Source organism: Corvus hawaiiensis, chromosome 6 (genome assembly GCF_020740725.1).
Source record: "Corvus hawaiiensis isolate bCorHaw1 chromosome 6, bCorHaw1.pri.cur, whole genome shotgun sequence".
NCBI classification, from domain to species: domain Eukaryota; kingdom Metazoa; phylum Chordata; class Aves; order Passeriformes; family Corvidae; genus Corvus; species Corvus hawaiiensis.
Window position 1 is genome coordinate 33,085,712 of NC_063218.1, and position 22,555 is coordinate 33,108,266.

At 36.0% G+C, this 22,555-nt stretch overlaps 1 protein-coding gene across 4 annotated transcripts in view; it reads right to left on the reverse strand.

Moving 5' to 3' along the window:
- The window catches only part of FSIP1 (fibrous sheath interacting protein 1), a 71,790-nt gene that overhangs the window by 4,328 nt on the left and 44,907 nt on the right, over positions 1 to 22,555 (reverse strand). The gene's annotated exons all lie outside the window — the stretch shown is intronic.

The window sequence follows — 22,555 nt, forward strand, 5'->3', positions numbered from 1 at the left end:
TAAACAAATATCAATGTTTTTCAATTCAAACTGAATTTAAATATGCATTTCCATAATTACAAATTTTTTGCAGCATCCTCACTAGGTTCTAGATGGATTCTGTGATGAAAGTTAGGACGGACGTCTGATGTCCACAAGGCACTGAGGGGCCTTTGATTTTTTATAGTCTTCCATGATATCTGACTGGTTTTTTAATGACCAGAGCATGTACTTTTTCATGTATCTTGGTTTGTTGTGAATACATACAGACACATACATACACACACTTTAAGATTTTAGTTATTGAAAGCAAAATAGCACATTGCTAAAAGACTGTTGGGGCAATGCAGCTGGGATCAGAAATGGTTTTGGACAGCACCAGCCCACAAAGATTGTCACATACTGACTGAAATATTCCCAGTCTCTCATGGTAGAAATACCACATAGTGGCATTTCTCAACCATGTGACACAAAGCACATCAGTTACCTACCACGGCAAGCATGACCCATGGCATGTGACAGAAGAAAGCTCCATCTTCTGTAGAACAGTTTTAGTGCTTCCTTCAAGCTGTCACTGCTTGCATAGTTTAAAGATGTATCTTTTCAGTTAATTTCTTATTCAGAGAGCAGCACACTCCCATGATTTTTATCACACAGGTCTCCTTTACTGGAAGTTTCTTAAAATTTGTTATTAAAGATAATGACTGATATTAGCTGGTTATGGTGAAGAATAGCAAAGGATATTTTGCTTAAAGAGATTAGCAAGAGGGACTTACTTCCAGCTTTTACAATCTTTAATGCTCCTAAAAACAGAGAAGCACAATATTCCCTGACAATTTAAAGATTATAATGATAAGTACAAGACTATTTTTAGATATGTATAATACATTTGCCTATTAAATAGGAGCTGTAAAAGATATCGTAATATATATTAAAAATGTTGGAAACACTATGCAACATTTAATAGAAAAAAATGCTTTCTACAATCAAAATCTCAGTTTTACCCAGCCGCCAAGACATAAAGGATCAGCTGACACACTAGTGAACTCTTAGGCTATAGTGATTTATGTAAAACAAAAATTGTATTCATTGTGTAATGACCTCTACAGAGAATTTACTTTACATTGTGCTAGAGGATGGAGCTACTGTCATTTCAGAGGATCAGTATCAGATGTTTAGCTGATATTTTTTTCCCTGAAGGTCTCTGATCCAACTATTGGAGTCATATTATCCTGTTTGACACCTATGAAATGACTTGGCTACAGACAAAGTACCACAGGGTGTATGGATTACACCTGAAAACTGATTATTCTTGTTCATCAGTGGGGACGGTTTTCAGTCAGCAAGGAAAGAGTATTTCTTTGAAAAACTCGTGGCTATTAAAACTTACAAGATGACACTACAAAGTGAAAAAGAATGACATTTTAGGTTACCTTCAGTCACCATTCTGTACTCACATATTCAAACATTAATAATAGCTAATAATCACTGCTACAGACCGAATACTGTACAGTTCAGGCACTAACTAATGTGTATAAACTCTATAGAGTTATTTAACCCAGTAGTCTTTTCCTGCAGATATCAATTTCCTTCCCGAAGATACTCCAAGTTTCCTTCTTACACATAAAACAAAAGGCAACTGCATTAAAGAAATCAAGATGTTCAGGGCTTTTAAATGTGCGAAAAAAAAGGTGGGGGAGGGGAAAAAAGAGCATCAACAGACTATCATTATGGGTAGAGATCTTTATTTAGATGAATACAGAATCAGGCAATTATACTGAGATTCATCTAATCTTGTTATCAATCAATGTATTTTTGATAATATAACTGAAATCAAACCATGAGCTTAAGCACTTACATAGATAACGTGCAAAATATTATGACATCTTCAAACTTTACTCATGCTTCTAAATTTTAATCCTAGTTCAGAAAGTACTCAGTGATGAAAAATAACTCAGACAGTGGAAAACAATTAGTATGAAAACACGATGATGACTCAAACATGAAACATGAAATTTTTCAAATTTTCACTTTCAATGTAATCTACTGGCCCATGCTAAAGTCCTTCCATGTCTTGAAAAAGTATTTTAATTTGCAGGACAACATTTGTTTCCAAGTAGTGACTATCAGAATGGACTCACTGTAAGAAACACAACACATTCACACAGGAAGACCCTAACATAAGAGACCACTACTGGAAGCACAGCTGCATCGAGAGTATATCCACAGAGCAGATTATGCTATGTAAACATAACTATATTTGTAACACAGAAGATTCTCACATCTGGAAATCCACACGGATTCCCACATGGTTTTGAGTGTGTGGTTCTATACTAATTTATTTCAAAGCTCTTGGCCAAGATCATTTAGAGCTAATTTTATGTTAATGACAGGGCAATTCACTCACTGCAGAAAGAAATTATGTATATGGAGCAAATGAATGATCAGTACAAGATTAACACTGTGAGGAAGATCATCTTGTCCAGCCTTTCTTTGGTCCTTTCATTTCCCCCATCCCCACCCCATTTATCTACAGTCCATTTTCCTTCATCCAAAATTTTTTTCTTTTTTTTTTTCTTTCAGGAAAATCATACGGCTTGTATTCATAGATTACCTTGATTATTACCAGAGGGGTAAGTGGGAAGATTTAGAGCCTAAGACATATGGGGAGGGAAATGAGTAAAACAACTACAGAGTTAAAAAGTTTGGGAGCTAGTGGGCTTGTTTTTCTCCAGAGTGGCAGGCCTGCAGCCAAAGCAGACAGTGTAAAACATTCCTTTGTTCCTTCTATTTTCTTTTTTTCTTTCTTTCTCTCTTTCTCTCTTTCTCCCTTTGGATTTTTTGTAAGACATACATGTGAAGATAAGGACAGTATTTAATAAACCTCTCCAAAAATTACATTTCAGAATACTAAAGGCGCACTGCTATTTTCTTTCACCAAACTCAGGAGATGACTATAGGCTTCAGGAAAAATACACAGTGGAGAAGATAAATAGCTATCAGTCATCCACTCAGCAGCCAGGAATTTACATTGAAATGAAAGCAGAAATGCTGCTGTTGAAATGAGGAAACAGAGTTTAAGGAAACACTGTAGGGAAAGTCATCTCACAGCAAAAAAGGCTGTGCATTTGCAACCAAATGAGCATTTGAACTCATGGAATTGCATAATACAACTGTATTAGGAGTCTGCAGAGTATATATTTGCACACACCAGAAGCAATCCAGTCACAACTAACTGTAATAGTTCAGAGTCATGACACTTGGATCAGTAACAGTCTTAGGGAGACACTGGATTCTCTATCTCCCAAGCTTTCACTGCCCTCATTGTAAATAATTTACAACTCCTATACAGAATAAATACTTCAAGATATTTCTTTAAAAATACAAGGACATAAAATTAATGTCATTCAAAATGCAGAAACAGCCCACTAGACAAGGGAAAATGAGGTATCAGGTCTGGTTCCCATTAAAAACTAGAAAACCTTTTAATTGTTCTGGCTAATTTTTAATAGGACACTGAGTCCTATTCATTTCCTAGGCTTTTTTACCGTTAATGATCCAAAAAACTAATTCCTAGCCAGGAGTTTAGGAGCCTGCTAATGACCTTTACTGTTTATGTGTGGTTAGCTTCTCACACATTTGTGGCCCTCCTCTGACTGAAGATTTCTTGTTCCTTGCTGAATTCCTCCGTGACAGGAGTCTATAGAGAAAACCTTACTGCATGTGGTAGGAATGCAAACTTGTAGTTCGCTGTGGACAGCCCTGCCGTGACTACAAGTTTTAAAGTTCAAATCTTTAGGCTTTCTTTCTACATCTACAAAGTAACAAAAACAGACTAACACTGAAAGCCCTTATCAGATTTTACCATAGGGAGAAAGCTAACATGTCAGGATTATTTCTAATTATAGTAAATAATCATAAAATGACACACGGTAAATGAGCAAGCACTAGAAAGTCAGGATATTTAAGGACTCATGTTGCTGGCACATCTATAAATGTGGAAATTTTTTCCCTAGCCTGAAGGTGCTGCAATCAATAGTTCTCATAACACTTTATTTGCTTGAAATAATTTACTTTGATGCTCTAATTTGCTGATGTTTTTACTGGTGTAAAAACAGTCAATTCTAAGGTAACTGCTTTCTTCCTGATGAACTCCTCAATTTTAAGAGAATACTGATCTATTGAGACAGAGTTCAGGTTTTTGACAGATCAGCACAGGGAAGTTTTGTAAGTTTTAGTTATTTAATAACCTATTGACAATTTCTCAAACAGCTCTGTTCTGTTTTGAAAAGGCAATCCTTGCCTTCTGTCTCTATATTACTCAACTCAACATGCACCATCAACTCCAAGTTCTCACCTTTCTGCATCACACCCAAGCATCATGCACTTGTCTATGAACAGTACTGGGCAGTGCAACTGTTGAGTATTATTAATATGCTGCATAAAAACTACATGCATCATGTCACTGTGGAAGAGCTTCTTACAATTTCCAGAAATGCTGAAAGCCCGAAATTCTCTTGCACCACAGAAGTCAGCTTGGTGTCCATAACTTGTAAACTGATTCAAATTAATGTAATATGTCCATTGCGGATTAACCCCAGCAGACAGCTAAGCACCACACAGCTGCTTGCCTACTCCCCACCCTCTCACCCCAAAAAGGTAAGAGGAAAGGAAGAGAAAAAGAGTGAAGGAAAGAGTAAAAACAGTAAAATTTTTGGATCGAGATAAAAATTGTTTAATAAGCAAAGAGAGGGAAAGATAACAAAACAAGCAATGCAAAGGCAATCACTCAGCATCTCCCATGGGTAGACCAACACCCAGCCAGTTCTGAGCAAAAAATGATTAACTTTGTAGAACCCTCTCTTTTCCCTTTTTATTACTATGCATAAGGTTATATTCATTGGCATGGAATATCTCTTTGGTTAGTCTGGGTCATCTGTCTTGTATCCCAGCCTACTGTACACCCCCAATCTATTCACTGGGAGGGCCAAGTGAGAACCAGAGAAGGCGCTGATGCTGTGCAAATGCTGTTCAGCAATAGCTAGAACATAGGTGAGTTATCAGCATTGTTTGGTCACAAATCCAAAACACAGCACCCTATAGGCTGCTATGAAAAACATTAAAATCCCAGGCAAACCCCGTACAGAGACCCACACATCCACTTTCACAAAGAAATTAAGTGCTCAGCATGTTATTTTACTACTTCTAAAGGTTGCTGGTTTGTTTTACAAACACTATGTTAAGAGAAAAATCTTAATGAATGTAAAAGAAAAAAGTTAATCTTTCCTCTCTAAGGCTGTTTCAGAAGGGTTAGCTCAGAATGTCATGACAGAAAATATTAAAGGGAGTAGGCCAGAAACATGCTCACAACTCAATGAGCATGGTTTGGAGAGGCCAGTAATGTGTATGGATTTGACGGTGTTAAAAATTGAGGCTGAAAGCTGAATAATGTATTCAGTAATTAAGAGCTCCTTGTGCTACAATCATGATTCACCATCTGGTGGTTCTGTACTTATGTCTAGTGGGCTTGGGGACTTCTGTAGTGTTACAGGAAAGGCATAAATCTTCAAGAGTGAACAGGACTCCTAAGCCATAGGAGAAAATCTCCTGCTTCTGCTTCTCCCTCCTTCTGCTGTCTTTCCTTCTGTTAGTTAAATTTTCCCTTCTCTTATTTTTTCCACTGTTTCTGTTTGTGCAAGGGAAGAATGAAAAGGTCTACTAGTCAACTTTTGGTATCTGCTTCTGCTAAGAGCCAAAAAGCAGAAAGAACAGAAGTATCTTGGTAAGAAAATCGATGCACCAGACAAAAAGAGGAGGAGATTAGTGAGCATCTGGTAACATCACTGTCTGAAAAGAAAATTCAACTTGTAACATTATGAGCCATCAGAACCTCAACATCAAAGTGATTATCAGCCTCATGCAAAAATATAAAATCTCCACTAAAAAACCACTTTAAGAATTTTAGAAGAGAAAATGAACTTCACTAAGAAATTGAAAATAAAAACCCAAAAAAAATTTTTTCCCTCTTTCTCTGACAAAGAGAAATTTTAATAGAAATCAAAAGGAGACATGAGTTTATACAGTTTTGTCTTACTTAGAGTAGCAAAGTAGGTGAAAACTGTGGAGATGAGACATGATAATTGCAGCAGTTTTTTAACGGCAGCCTATAGGTTATACAGGTAAAAACAATTAAATCAGTTTTGCCTCCAAGAACTTGTCATAAACATGCCTCTTTTCATCATTACAAAGAGGCATAACACTTGTTTTAATTTTATCTTTCTCAAAAATATCAAGTAAATTGCTTGTGGTTTGAATGCAAATAAAGGAAAACTGTGTTTCATCAGCTATGCCACACTGTAAACTTTAGAAAGTGAAAGCAACTGGTTGCCAGAGGTAAGAGAAGTAGGGGGGGAAAAAAAGAAGCCAAAAGATCTTTTGCAGTTATTTACTTTTCATTTGACACCATAGACACTAAGCTACATTGCTCACAGCTGCGGCGTTTACATGGTACTATACTACGATATAAGAGGTTTGTAAGTGGGATGGCTGTAAGTGGGAATTATTTCTTGGAAGTCTATGGAAATAATTCCATAATTTTTAAAGACCCAAAAAGCTTTATTTCTGAATTTCTGCTACAAGTTGTACTTTTTACCCTTATTTTCAATTTTAACTTCATTTCATGGTAGCTTTTGATCTACAGGTTGTATAACATTTTCTAGGTGCTTACATATTATCAAGTTCTCACCCATGTGCACTAAAATCTAAATTTGTATGTCCTCAACAAGTGTTAAGAAGGTATCTTTAGGAAACAGAATTCGAAAATGTCACAAAGGCTTAAGGTTTCTAACATTTCTATCAGGCATGTATTGTAATAAAAAATAAGTATTTTTCAAGTAACTGAAAATTGCATCATCATTTTTCTCAACTGAGTATATATATATCAGAGGAAGATTATGACTTTGAAGCTCTGTTTCCATTAACTGAACCAAATACAGTACTTGTAGTCTTTAGGCCCTAAGCAGTATTGTATTCAACATAAAGCATTAAAATATCACATATATCTCATTAAAATATTTATTGCTATTAGCATGACGGCTTTTTCTGTCATTTTAGGAGCTAATATAACATAAGACTTATGCATCATGTTATATTGTACCATTTCCCCTAAAGTCCAAACACTGGTTATAATTGTATAGCATATTTGACTTTCGTATATATTGTTTAATAAAAATTTACTTTCATTACGTTTCAACATTGTCCTGTTACTCAATTTCACTCCAGCTTTCATCATTAGCATCAGGACACAAATTTCAAGTAAGCAGGAATTAACAAAGGAAGCAATTTTATTCAGTACCTTTAATCGAAGAAAAAGATAAGAACTACAATTCTAAATAAATATATATTAAATTGTCTAATTGAATGTGCATAGAGTATATTTTCCTGGCTAGGGCAAAGAGGTACTGACTTGATGTAAAGAGCCTCTACAACTGGATATCCTACTAGTCCCTAAACAGTAAGAGTTCAGTGCTCCTTAGAGAATGTAATTTCAAAGTTTAAGAATTTTAAAAGCTGCATAAATCATAATGTAAATCCCCCTCCATTTAAATACTAAACTATGAGAAAAGTCTCTGATTTAAATCACTTTGAATTTGAAAATCCATCTGCTCCAAGGCTGTCAACAGATGTTTTGCAAGCTCTTCTAACTTCAGATTAGTTCAAAATTAGCTCTTCTAATCTACTGTGTTTGTAGATAGAAAAAACCTAAGCATTTTTCCCTATATGATCCACTGTAAAAATTTTCTCTCAGTTCTAAAATCTTTCTTAACAAATGGATATCTCCCTGGTTTTAGAGCACTTGATTCCATACATTTTCAAGAGTTCTTATAAGAGTTCTTATGATAGAAGCAAGCTGGCTTTAACTAAACACACTGACGGTGTGTGAAAATACAAGACACGAATTCCTGAACTGGTATTTACAGTCCATTCTTCAGAATAAGACTCATTTTCTAGCCTCTACTGAAGAAGCAGAACTTTTGCAATCTAGGCTATTTAGCATTCAAAAACAGTTTCCTAAACATCCCATTTTGTGTTTTTAACTGTTTGTTATTAAGCATTTAACAGATTTCATTCCATAGAAATCTCTTCCTTGAATATTAAGTTGTGGCTTTAATTTTAAGCAAAGCCACAAAAATGCCTTGATGTGGTTGCAGCTGTTTTCTGTTACAAAACCCCGTTTCTTTTTTTTTTTTTTCTTTTTTTTTCTTTTTTTTTTTTTTTTTTTGGTCATACTGGCTTAATATTTTTTTCCAAGAAGTAGATCATGTAGCATAAGGGATCACCCTCTCATGCAGCAATTTTAAAACTGCAACAAACTATCTAGAGAGATTAAGAATGCTTACAGGTCTATAATCTACTGGAGGAACAGAAAATGTTCAAGAACAGAAGTGTTCAAGGCCATGTTAGATGTGGCTCTGAGCAACCCGGTCTAGTGGAAGGCATCCCTAGCCACAGCAGGGCAGTTGGAACTAGATGATGCTCAAATCCCTTCCAACCCAAACCATTCTATCCTTCTATAATTCTATGAAAACAGAGAAGCCACAAACACATGATTTAGGTGACCTATGCAGTTAAGTGTACTTTAGTCTTACTAAATATGAAAAGGACCAGCCCAAGGAGCAGCAGGGCATAAAGACTCATCTAAAGCAACTACAGACAGAAGCTTCAGACTCAATTTTCTTACACTCTTTAGAGATCTCTTTTAAAGTGACTCTTAATTGGCCTTGTGTATCAATAGCAACAGGCATCTCTAAATATTTACTTTTTCTCAATAACATATTAACCTATATGGTAAACCTGACCTGCAGTACATATTTTGAAGGCATAAATACTCTCTTCTGATAGGAGAAGTATTACATGAAGGAAGGTCTGCTATATGCAGAATAAGAAGATACAGAAACCCACAGGGTTCTCCAGTGAAGTAATACAGGTAGGGCGCAATCTCAGTTATCCAAGTTAAGGTAAAGCAAAGTCTCTTTGATTAACATGGTTTTCTAACAGAGTTTTTGACATCCTCTCTCTGTTTCACACTCAGACCACCTAAATCAAGAGCCTCAGAAAAGTGCTAATGTCAACTGTAGCTCCCCACGGTCCTCACAGGCAGCAGAGAAACACCAGTACCGAGGATTGTAATTCAAGCCAGCTAAAATTTAAAGACAGAACACTTAGAATTTTGCTTACTAATTACTGTTTTAAAATTTAAGCCTTTCTGACAACACAATTAAAAGGGTACTCAGCCAAAAGAGAATAAATGGGAAGAAGTAGAAATCAGTATTACAAAAGAAATTCGGCATGTCACAGAAAAAGCTATAAAATATACTACTTTTCAGAAGCTTATTGTGAAAAAATATATTGAAATATGGAATTCCAAAGACATGTAGCTTTAAATAACAAGACCCATAATGTATCACAGAGATTTAGCATTTCATTGTCTTGCTCCCACAAGGTCAATATAACAGCATGTACAGTATTGCCATGTATCGGCAAATGCAAGAATTCAAACACTGAGAGACAGCATACCTCTCCAAAAATATCAGGTCTAGTACAGTTGAAACTATATTTTTTTTCTTGTTTTAATACTTTAATTTTTACAGTTTTAAAGAAAGGCTTGGGTTTTAATAGGAGCAAAAATTCTAGTGCAATTATGGCACTGCTAAAATCTAGAGCACTAACAGTACTAAAAATTACACAATTTATGGGAATAAGAAAGAGAAGTTGTCAATATTTGTAGTTGTGTGAATTGCAATTACGGAATCCTACCTCACAGTCTCAGGACTATTAAGTCTCTTAAAAAAAAAAAAAAAATCAGCTTCCCATTTACTGCTTCTGAAATGCTTCTGACCTTTTCAATTCGTGGCATGGATAATTACACTCATAAAGGAAGACCCCATCTAAAATCTATGAAACTGTCATTGTTTTTAAGGGAAAGATCCCTGTACATAAGTATAGACAAATGAGTAAGGGTATGGATAGTTGTGCCACATCTCTGTCTCTGCTTGTGAGAGCCCAGAGAAAGGAAATTCTTTATCAGTTCTACTTGGTGGGGCCTGTTGCCACAAGGCAAGTGCAAAGCTTCTACAGGGAACGTCAGGTTGTAGCTGTGTTTGTCAATGTGGGCATATATTTTATGAAGTGCTGAAATAACATTTTTTAAATAGAAAGAGAAAAATATGAAGCTTTTTCTTTACTGAAGAATGGAAGGGTATTTTGAAATGAGGTAACTGCATCTGGCTCTTGTATTTCCATTCAAAAGCAAAACCCAAAAGCCTTTAGGAAGAATGTGATGAACAATATTGCCCCAGGCAAAACATTTTATTTGGAGTTCAAGCCTTCCTGCACCCGTTCTTGATTTTGGATAGGGGGCGGGGCACAAAACCTTTCAGTAAGTACAAGAACAGGAGTTAAAGCTTGAAACATTCAAATATATATTACCACAAAATTCTCATTTACCACATAACAGTAACAATAAAATGCTGAGACTAAGATAATACAAGTGCTAATCTATTGTTACCACTTAATGTCTGGCAGCTGTTTTTACAAAGACACAAAAAAGTGCAAAATTATAACATTATTCCTTTTCTTTTCTAACTACAGAAGGCACCGCTCAGGAAGTCTAGTTGTTAAAGTAAACTTCAGTTTTGTTTATTAAAACACACTTTTTCCTCAGGCTTGTCTAACAAAGTAAATGTACAACAGTACTAATGACTACATTACTGCTGGCATGATAAATTTCATATATTATTATAACCAAAACCCATGTATTTTATGTCTTTGCCAAAATAGAAACAGCATAATCATTTTAAGAACAGGTAAGAGAGCAAACTTCTCTTTTTCTTCTGAGGCAATGAGGGAAAACCTCAGCTACTTTCTGCCACTAACTTTATAATACTTTTCAATTCCCTAGGCGTTAGCAATACAAACCACTTTCAGCATCTTCAGCTGTTCTTTTCCTCATGTCCTGTAGAAGGACAACTAAAAAAGTACATGCATTTGAAGTGTTGCAGTTCGTTATTGTTATTATCCTGGTTCATGTAATCAGAAGCACAGGTATCTGCATACAGCTAAAAAGCAAGAAAGCCTTTACTCAGTTTAGAGAGACAGTAAGTTGATCTGACTGTGGAAACTATAGACCGAAAGGCACACAACACATTGCTGTAGTACACTTTCCATTCTCTCCACTTACTTGCTTCCTGGTAAATCCATGCCTGATAGATAAGAGATGGCTGCATGTTTGTAACTAGAAACAACAATGGCATTCAACAGGTCACACAATCACAGTGGGCAGGTTCCTGTACTTCTTCCTCATCACCGAGGAGCACGCCACAAGCCAAGTGACAGATGTACAGGAAATCAGATAGCCCAAACAGCGTATACTAAGCATAAGCATACCAGCTTTCCTGCACCAGGGACAAAAAATAATTACACTCATGTAGAAGGCTTTATAGTAAAAAGACTCATAGTTTACAAAATAATGTCTTGATGATAGGAGACTATTCCAGTGTTTGAATTTTTCAACCATTTTCTGCAGAATGTGCTCATATGTAAAATGCAATTCAAAACAGCTGAGTAAATATTGATTCTAAGAAATTTTGCTTTTAGAGAAATTAAAACAATGCTAGAAACAACAAACAAATTACAAAAATGTAAAATGATACAGCTGCATGTAACTCAGGGAAAAGTTAATATGTTGCAGTTTGAAATGTATACTTGCAATAGGAATAGCTAAAATATATTTTTAAATGAAGCTTGTGATAATCCCATTTATACTCAATGATGTACACCATTGCACAAAAAGGAAAAAAAGTCTAATATTTCCCCTAGTAAGAGACTTGAAAGCATCAAAAGTTCATGTTTTTTAAAAGAAAGTTATGTAAATTTATCATGCATTTGGGATACAGGTGACTGCTGAAGCTGGAGTCTGTCTTTTGCCCATGAAGTCAAAGTTCACATGTCACTCATAAGATCTGAAAGATTAATTTACAAAAAGTCTGTGTGATCACATTACAAGGTCAATGGCTTAAACACAAAGCACTGTGCACCCCAGTTGCTTGGAACTTTCTTTACTGCACATTGGAATGTTTTTGCCCAGTTGCTTTGGTAAAAAAGAACAACCAAAGTTCACAGCTGTGTTTCTGATGAATTAATGATGACATTGTTGGTTTTAGAGGACACTACACTACTCTCAGTTGTGTGGAATCACAGCTACTGAATCACTAGGCAGTGAGAGAGTCAAGTGTTTTATGTGCTTCCTCCAGGCAGTTAGGAGAAACCTACTTATTCATTAGGTTAATTCAGATAGAGAGATCCTTTTGAAACACATTGAGAAAAGAACTGATCATGTTTTTTGAAACGAAACATAGGAGCTTAGGGTGAATGATAAATATTTAAAAATCATAACTTCTTTAACCAAGGATACTCACTGCTTAGGCTAACATGTTTTTCCATTAGGCTTATTAAAATTTCAAACTTCTAAAAGACTTCCAGGATAGATGGGAAAATTATTCAAATGAACTGTACCAAGGACCAGATTGAAAAATTTGTATATCAAACTAAGACAAGTATAACATATGTTCATCGAAAGATATACATCTGTGAAAACACATAGAGCAACAGCAGTTTCCAGCACTATTATGCTGCATAAGACAAAATAAAAGGAAACTAGAAGAGATGGAAGTTCCACATACCTGATTTTTTTATGCTAATGACAATAATAAAAACAGACATAAACATCTAACCTGTTGTTACAGACATAAAATGTATGTAAATATCAAGGCTGGATACAGCTACAGTCTGGAAGGATGATGCTTTGTAGTAGTATAACCTTTACAACATCACTGCATGTATGCATACCAGCCTGGCTGGCACAATTTGAGAGTTATATTTAATTCCTAAGATGAATGAGTTTTAATTAAGAAAGAAACATAATGGATCTGAGCCACACAATGATATTGTATCTTTTCCAGAGACATCAGAAATTCATTCCTTCTGGAATTTTAAGAATTAATTGTTGTGGATCTGACTGGTCTGCCTGGCAGGACACACAATTGACTTGCTCTTGCCTTATGGAATCTATTCACACATGTATCCCCTTACAGTGCTAAGCACCACTTCATACAGGAATTATTTAAATGCTCTTGATGCATTTGACAGTGTCTATATTTTATTTTATGCATTATTGGAATATTCCTTACATGGGTGAGTCATTTGTAGCTTTATGTGAGCCAGTTTATATTGGCTACTGGGAGCTATAGGCTGTCAGGCACCATAGTAGAAAGCCATAAAATGGAATACAGAGAAAACAACAAGGCGAGGGACATGACATAAGTACTTTTGTATTTTATCCTCAAGTCACTCTTGGGAAAGAGCATTAAGGCACTTCAGTCTCGCTACTCAGAGCTGGAAGTGCTAAGCACTGTGTCACAACATCTTGCACCTTTTTAGGCATGCTCTCATTGGCTTGGCTTTCTCCACATGACAGAGCACAGTTTCATCGACAGCCATGAACAAGACTGCACCGAATCTATTCCGCACCTTATCAAGGATGGATAGGTTTCTCTTAGAAGACCACACTTTTAGTTTGAAACAGCAGGCTTACAAAGAACTAAATTTAGTTCCCCCATTGCCAAGTGAATGTTTGAACCAGGAGATAAATTGAGTCATTAGTAGAGCTCTTCCTTGTTTGAAACAAAAATGTTTTAAAAGTGCCTAGCTTTACAAAATTCCTCTAGGTTTTGGATCTTAAGAAGACAAAGGCACCTGACTGGAGCCCACATAAAAAAACCCCAAACTCCAGAAAGGGTGAGTCCACAGACATTTGGGTTCTGAGTTTGGGTTTTTTCCCCTCTTATAAGTTAGCCTTAGGCTGTTCCCAGCTCAGTAAACTGGATGCTCTGAATATTATTCTAAACCCACATAATCCTCACCCTGAACTGCAGAGAAAGCCCAGGAATTAACATACATTCACTCAACACAGCTTTAACTGACTTGCCCAAGGTGGGAGGGCAGAATGTGCTAAGGCACTGTACCTACCTTTCTTTCATGATGTTTCTAGGGTAGAAATTCACATCTTGCTTTAAAAAAAAAAAAAAAAAACACCAAAAAAACCTCAGTAATGAAAAGATGAAAAGGAATCAGTGATTTAAGTCTCTCTCTCTCTCTTGCTTGATTTATATCTCTGTATGTGCAGTGGGGTAAGGGTGTGCAAGTATGTATGCATATACCCACTACACACCCTAATGAGTTAGTTAAATCATTTACTGGCTTATTCACAAAACCAGAAATATTGGAAGGCGCACAGGAAAAGGCTGCAAATGAAACCAGTACAAAATAATAAAGTATTAAGAAAAAATAAGTAAGTGAAGTGAATGTGTAGAATGCAAATTCCTACTCTGCAGTATGTAATTACAGAATTTTGTAAAGTCCCAATATTTGACTCTAGGACATGCAAAAAAAATCTGGATCACAGTATCTTCCAAAACCACAAACCAGACCCATATGTTCATGAAACAAACCATATGGAAAAAAAATCAATCTTTTAAAAATATTCAGGAATAATAACAAGACTCATCAAAGAATTCTAATAATTTCTATAACGAGAAACTTAAGATTTATTCTTCTCATGGCACAGCAAAAAAGTTATGCTGAAATCTTTAAAAGGCTACTCTGGGAAAAAAAAAAAAAAAAAGGTGGATATTTGGTAATAAAAACAAATATAATGAGATAAGAAATAAAAGGAAAGCTTCCCTTCTCCAAATGAGGCCTCTTTGTAACAGATGAGCAGTACTTGGTTGAGAGTTTTACTGGGAGGGAATCTTTTGGGTTTTGGGCAGCTGTGAGGGGCAAGTGCTGTATTGCCCATGCAAAAAGGGGAACAGTGGGACACAGAGGAGGAGTAAAAGCCTTGCCATGCTCCTAGTGCTTACATCTGGTTACAGCTACAGTATAAAGACACGCCTGCCTGAAGTTAAAGCACTGCAGAAAAGGTGCCAACAGATCCTGAGACACGAACAGTTACACTGTCAAAGAACTAACAATACATCTTATTCAATCCCTCATCCTAATACAAAAGTGAACCTGATCCTAAATTTAAAAAACACCTGTGGCTATTCTGAAGCTGCTGCAAATTAAACAAGAGGAGTTTAACCCGCTAAACTTCAATTGCTGCTAGAAGTTCTATATACAGTTTCTATCATGCAGGAAATAAAGAGCAAAGATACTGTACCCATAAAAGGGTAAACTATGTTTTTAATCCAATTTTTATTCCAGCTTTTCTACAGAATTGTTTTCTGTTCAGCTACTTAACCATATCTCAGTTTAATCTATTTGAAAAAAATTACTATTAAAGGGACAAAATGATTCAGTCAAAAGACTGATTGAGAACTCTGAGTTCCTTGAATAAAATATATTATATGATACAAGAAAGAATACTAATATGGGCAAATTATGCAATATTGTATATGCTAAAAATGAGAACTCAGATCCACAAATCTTTTTGCACAATGCTGTTTTTATTCATACAGGTGATCAGAAAACTGAGATTACAGCAAAAAAAATTTAGAATTTGAGAAAGGTAAGCACAAAAAAAAAGTCAAACAATGAAGAGAAAATTGAATTCTATATTTCTTCTGAAATTAGACACAGTATGACACTTCAAGAGATTAAATTTTACATTATTTGAACAGTAAAGCAAAGTATTTTATTGACAACCATGTAACAGTAAGATTACTATAAAATTTTGGAAAGAGGAAAACACTGATGAACAGAGCTAAAAACAAGAGATGACATACCTCACAAAACTGAAGGAACGTTTAATTCAACCTCCTCTATTATTACTGCCTTCAATACATATTTCATGTAATTTAGGACCATACTCTTAATACTACCATTTTCTCTTCACTTACCTCACACAAACTAAAAAAACATAAGCAGAAAGTCTATGGTCTATTCATCAGCACACATCTTCTAATCTCTGCATATGCATTGACACAGACTGTAATCAGGTCTGATTTATTAGTGCAGTTCAGTGACTCCTTTATCGCTATCTAATCCTGACTGCTATATATCCTACAATTGCCAACTATCTACACAGCACCTATTGCACAGTATGTCTGGCACTATAAAAGTACTGAACTGTAATTAAAATTACAGCATTACTAAACTTACTAAAACCATTGCTAAAGATGAGTGCAAAAGGTAGCTTTCTGAAGGGGATTAGCTTGGACATTCTACAGTACTACCTGATGAGACCATTACATTTCAAGCATATGAACATTTCAGACAATAGAAAATATCACAAGGTAAAGCCAAGGCACTCTGGTATGCTCTTTGCACCTGCATATTTCAGTGTTCCTGTCATATAACTACAAGGAGTTTGAGTAGAGCCACAGACAATATCCAGATGTGAGATTATCTGATGCATCTTTGAATAGCACCAAGAAACTCATAGCCTATGGAAGGTAAAGGGCAAAAGGATTCAAAAAAAATTCTTTTCCTTTTTAATTTTGGCTTGTTCAAAGGGTTGCTCGGGGGCAAGGTGCTTCAAAACCACTTCAGGGTGGTCCACTGTAGTTGAATTCTCCTGCTCATCACTCTCCTTGGCATCTAAATATAAGAGCAATTCTTGTAAAGCAGCATTAAATACTTGTTTGTATTTCCCTGCCTCAGAGGATTTTCTTCCTGTAAATCACGAGACCTTTAGAGTTCATCTATAGTCTCTAGCACCTTTACCCACCGTATTTTCCAAAAACAAGATAAATATATCTAAACAAAATTCCACTCTTTAAATTTTCAGACATGTACCTTATCCCAACCTTGCCAAAAGTCAAGGGTTACTATTGTGTAATTTGTAATTATAACATGTGAAGCATAGTATTCATACACATGGTAGCCAAAAACCTCATATTTATGCTTTTAATGTATTTCCTCCTTTCTTCATAAACATTAAGAATACTGGGTTTGTCTGCTTTGTTCAGTGTAAAACAGTCAACCAATGCAGTATATCCAATAAAATAATAAATAGAAAAATCATTTGGTTGAAAGAAGTTAGTACAAGTAGGTATCAAATACTTAGTCAGATTTCTTCAAAGATACAAACTCATTTTATCATATATAGAATCACAGGACCATAGCATAGCTGAGGTTGGAAGAGACCTCTGGAGATTGGCTGGTCCAAATACTCTCCTTAAGTCAGAATCAACTAGAGTAAGTTGATTGGGCTGTGTCCAGTCAGGTTCCAGCTCTCTCTGGGGATGAAGACTCCACAACCTCTTAGTCACCTGTCCTAGTGTTCAACCACTTTTAAAGGTTTGAGTTTTTTCTCCCTTATGTTTAAAAGGAACATCTTGTGCTTCAGTTTGCACCCATCTCTTTTTTTTTTTCTGAAGGAAAAGATACGAAAGCAATGCTTATGAAGCACAATTTGTAAGCTAGTTTCCACCAATTGAATTCTGAGTCTAGTTAAACTTCAATAACCCCAAAATACTTACAAAGGAGTGTCTGAAAAACATTCACACAATGTCAGGAATTTAATACTCTTAACCAACACAAGATTTTAAAGTTCTTTCTTAAAAAACTCAAACAATATGTGCCTTCATCAATAAGCACAAGGAAGACTGTCTATCTCACATTTCATCTTCTAACACCAAGTTAATTAATTTTCCTTTAACAGTCTCGGTAAATCATCATAACAGTTTGACAACACATTGTTCATGAACATCATCTGCTGGGCTTGCTACAGTCACTATTTGCCTGACTGTTCTAAAAAAGCTAAAAATGTTCTAAAAAAGCTAAAATCATCAGCCAGTTGCTGGGTTTCATAAGATGGCTAACAACACAAAGATTCAAAAAAACCAGACACACATGAAAGAATGGATAAAATTCATCTAGTTTTACACTGGAATTTGTTGTCAAGTCAAACATTTACCAAGAACTTTTTAGTACAGAACTGCTCTTTGTCAAATATATAAAGTAAATGTCTGAGTCTAAGGCTGTGCATGGATTGCCATCCAATGTGATGGCTGCTGTTTGTGAAACCTTACATAAACTATCTTGGAAACAGCTGTTAGAAGGAAAACCATGGCAACAGAGAACTCAACGTAGGCCAGGTATCGTGGAATCTACTCCTGATCTCCAGAGAGTTTGTGCAGCGTGTGGTGAATCCATTCTAACGATGGCTCTACTACCAGTGCTAGCACCACTGCCACGGTCATAGTTCCCGATGTCGACTGAGAGATGACAGAGGGTGATACAATACTCGTATTCTTAATGCTGTATTAACCCCTACACAAATTGCATACTTCTGCTTTATCTCTCCACCCTCTTGGGACAAGGAGTCCTCTCTGCCAGTCTTGTTGATCACTACCCTCAAATATCCTTTTTTTTCCAGATTGTTTTAGGGGCAGCTGAATTGCCAAGCGCTTACTGGACTTGCGCTAAATATCATGTCTGTTCCCACAGCATATGGGCAAGTGACTTAAGAGCCACAACCTCCTCCAGTTCACAGCATTTCTTTCTTCAACCACAAAGAAAAAGCCCCAGGTTTCAAGTTAGGAAAAATTCCAGAGACTTCTAGTAAGAGAGTCTAGACATACAACATCTGCGCAATAAAACTAAATTGATGCTTGCTATATTCCATCATGAAATCCAAGTGAATCATAGAGTTCAAAGATTATTTTAGGCCTCTCAGTCTTAGCTAAAAACTATTACTTTATTCACAAAACTATAAATTAATACTAATACTCAATCAACTCCTTCATTGTCCCTTTTGCTTTTCTTCCTATCTCCTTTTTCAAATATTAGTACAAAAATGAAAAGTTTGCTTCACTGATTACTAAGTCTATGAGCTCTGTGAGTTTTCTTTGACAATGAGAAATTTACTAGATGTGCCTTAGCAGACCAACAATTGGATTTAAAATTGAATTTAATGCTTGGGGAAATACTCTTCTGTACCAGAATTACATTTTTTCCTAAGTGATTCTCTCTATAACAATAAGGTATTCACATTACAAAAACAATTCCAGGTCTCAGCTTAAGTTAATACTGCATAACCTGAGATGCGAAGCATTTTTAACTTTTATTGAGGCTTCATGACTGCTCGAATCCATACTTAATGCTTTCAAATGAACAGAATTAAAAATGGAATAAAAGATAAAATACATCAAAGAAAAAATTTACTTGGCAATGTTATATACACTGTTAATATACAATGAAAAATAAATTACACTACACAGTACCTGTTGATGTACCTTCTTCTCATGAATGAATGCTTATCTCAATTTTCTTCTTTACTAACTGAGGATGTTTTACAGGCACTTCACAGATGACTGTTACTGGAGTGCCTTCAGATATAATTTGTATTCAACATTTCACGGTATAGATTTATTGAAAATCTAGGGAAACTGTACCCTCCCCATAATGTCTTATTCAACATATCCACTCTAGATCTTGCACCAACCAATTCTTTTGAGGATTGTAGTTTCCCTATTACTGCTGTCTGTCACTGCATCTAGCTCTAACTTTTATGAAATTCTGTGACACCTCCTCTTGCCTATATAAAAAATTAGACATTTTGAAAAGAAACATGAAAAATCACCTAGAAGAGACTATGAAAGATCTCCTATTCCAAGCCCTCTAGAAATATTTAACTATCCTCACGCCATTTCCAATTCAGCTTTTGTCTAATGTCTTTTCAGGCCCCTAGTGAATACAGGTTACTTAAAAACCCAAGCTATTTACTGTTTTCTTAATATCTAATCTGGATTTTTTTGTTGTTGTTGTTCTTAAAATGAAGCACAATTTCTCTTTTGTCTTTTCACTATGGAAAACATTTCCTTCATTCCACTTTGCAGAAGTGCATATTTGAAGACTGCTACCACATCCTCCCAAGAGTTCTCTCATTCATTCCTACTCATCCCAGGTCTTTCCATATTGGTGTAGTTATTTTCTAGGTCTGATTTAGGCATCTAGACATTGTTTGATGGTCTCCTTTGCTCTCGCACAACCCAGTCCACTGCTTTTTCACTAAGGTTTGCATAACAGAATACGGAATTCTGAGACCTAACAAACCTGCACAGAACAGAAATCTATCTTTTTTATGCATCACAGTATGATAGTTCACAGATTTTGCTTGACTCAGGCAGTTCAGAATCTACTATAAACCTGAGAAACTTTCCACCTAAACAGGTGTATTTGTGCTGTTATTTCTAATTACAGCACCTTGATGAATTGTATTCTAACTAATTTTGGACCATTTTTATACAATACTCATTTTTTTTAAGATACTGACACATCTGTCAACATCATGCTACCAAAAAAATTAATAAGCATACTGTTCATTTCGATTTCCAGGTCATAAATGAAATTTCATAATAAAATTGAGCCAAGGAAAAATCCCTTCACAGTGATGTTTCACTGACTTTTCCACAACGAACATTTGAATATTTAATATTTCTAGCCTGCATGTGTAAATTGATTTGAACCCAACATCGAGCTACTGCTTCTATCTAAATGGCCTCTGCTACACTGCCATAGGAAGAAGTCCTTTTTCACTATACTATTTTTCTTGACAAATCTGTTTGCTCTTTCATCCTTGTTATTTTTTCCTTATTTTTAAAAAATAAGCACTTCTTTCCCATTTGCTATCTCTCAGTAACCACTCTTGTGGCCGTTTCTAATTCTGACTAAGAATATTTCTAAGATTTCTTCTTGCAGTAATTTACGTCTCATGAAGACCATCAACCAGATAATTTGAAAACATCCAGTCTATGCAGAGAATCTACCTCAGTTTGGGGGGATTTTTTGCTATGGATAGAGATGCTAGTTCACTGATACTAGAAATAGTAAGGTTAGCACTTGTATACAATTTTTTAGCAAAGTATGATGTAAAAAGAAAAAAAAAATTACAAACTTTGTCCTTACTCAGCATGACTTAAAACAGGTTTGGTCCTCCTTTTAGTAGAAGAATTTTCTAACATTCAGTGTTGCTTTCTTTGACATATCGTGCTCATTTCAGCATCTATGAGCCTTAGCCTTTATGAAAATTCTCTCTCTAAACTGGTATTTTTCTTTTATATTTATCTGTATTACCTTACTAATGCAAGATTATTTTCCCTTTTCATATAATGTCTTGGTGTGTTTGAAATCAACAAATGAGCTCCAAGCCTTCTTTTGCAACTGGATTACCTTCACTTCTGACCTCTCATGTTTAAAATGAGTTTGAAAGTTGGGGGGGGGGGGGGGGGGGGGGGGGGGGTTGTTGTTTTTTAAAAAGCTTTCCTTTCAATCCTTATTCCTTTGAGAAGTTTAGTTCTATTAGTTCTCAGAGTCTGCTTCTTGACATCCACTGTTTCTATTTTGTTTTCTTTACTAAACATTGTGAGTACCATCATTTCACTGTCACATCAATCAAGTTGCCTTTCACTTAGCTGTTCCTAGCTGGTTTCTCACTATTTAAAACTACATCTATAGAAACTTTCCAGCAAGTTGCTTTCATTTTCCTTCTAAAAAAAGAAAAACCAAAACACTGTGACATTATTAAAAGGAAAAAAAGTCGCCAGTGAATGCTTGTTAAACTTACTTTCTCAAAGGATATCTGGGTAATTAAACATTTTGTCACACCACCAAATCCTAAATTGCTTTGTTAACTGCTTACAAAATTCTGCATACATTTATTGATCTTCTGTGGTGATCTGCTCATTTTGACTTTATCTTATTTTCCCTTCAGACTTTAATAATTCATTCAGTAACTCTAGATTCCATTAAATTTTTGATACGTATGCTTTTCCCTTCTGAATCTTTGGCCTGACTTGGAAAGGGCTATACCCCATTATAGTATCTCATCTCTTCATTGCCCTTTCTTGGACACACTCTAGCACCTCAATGTCCTCCCTGAATTGTAGGGCCCAGAACTAGACACAGCACTCAAGGTGTGGCCTCAACAGTGCTGAGTACAGTGGAAGAATCATTTCCCTGGTCCTGCTGGCCACACTATTTTTGATACAGGCCAGAAAGCCATTGGTCTTCCTGCCACCTGGGCACATGCTGGAAGCCGGCTGTTGACTAACATCCCCAGATTGTTTCCCACTGGGCAGCTTTCCAGCCACTCTTCCTGCAACACTGCATGGGTTATTGTGGCCAAAGTGCAGGACCTGGCACTTGGTTTTGTTGAACCTTATGCTGTTGGTCTCAGCCCATCTGTCCAGCTTCCTCTGCAGAGTCCTACTACCCTCCAGTAGATCAATACTTCAACTCAACTTGGTGTCATCTGCAAATTTGTTAATAGTAGACCCAACCCCCTCATCCAGATCATCAATGAAGATATTAAACAGGTCTTGGCCCAACACTGATCCCTGAGGGACACCACTAGTGACTGGCTGTGAGCTGGATGCAGTACCATTCACCCCCACTCTCTGGCCCTGTCTGTTCAGCCAGTTCTTAACTCAGCCAAGAGTGCACCTATCCTAGCCGTGGACTGCCAGCTTCTCCAGGAGAAGGCCATGGGAGGCAGTATCAAAGGCTTTACTGA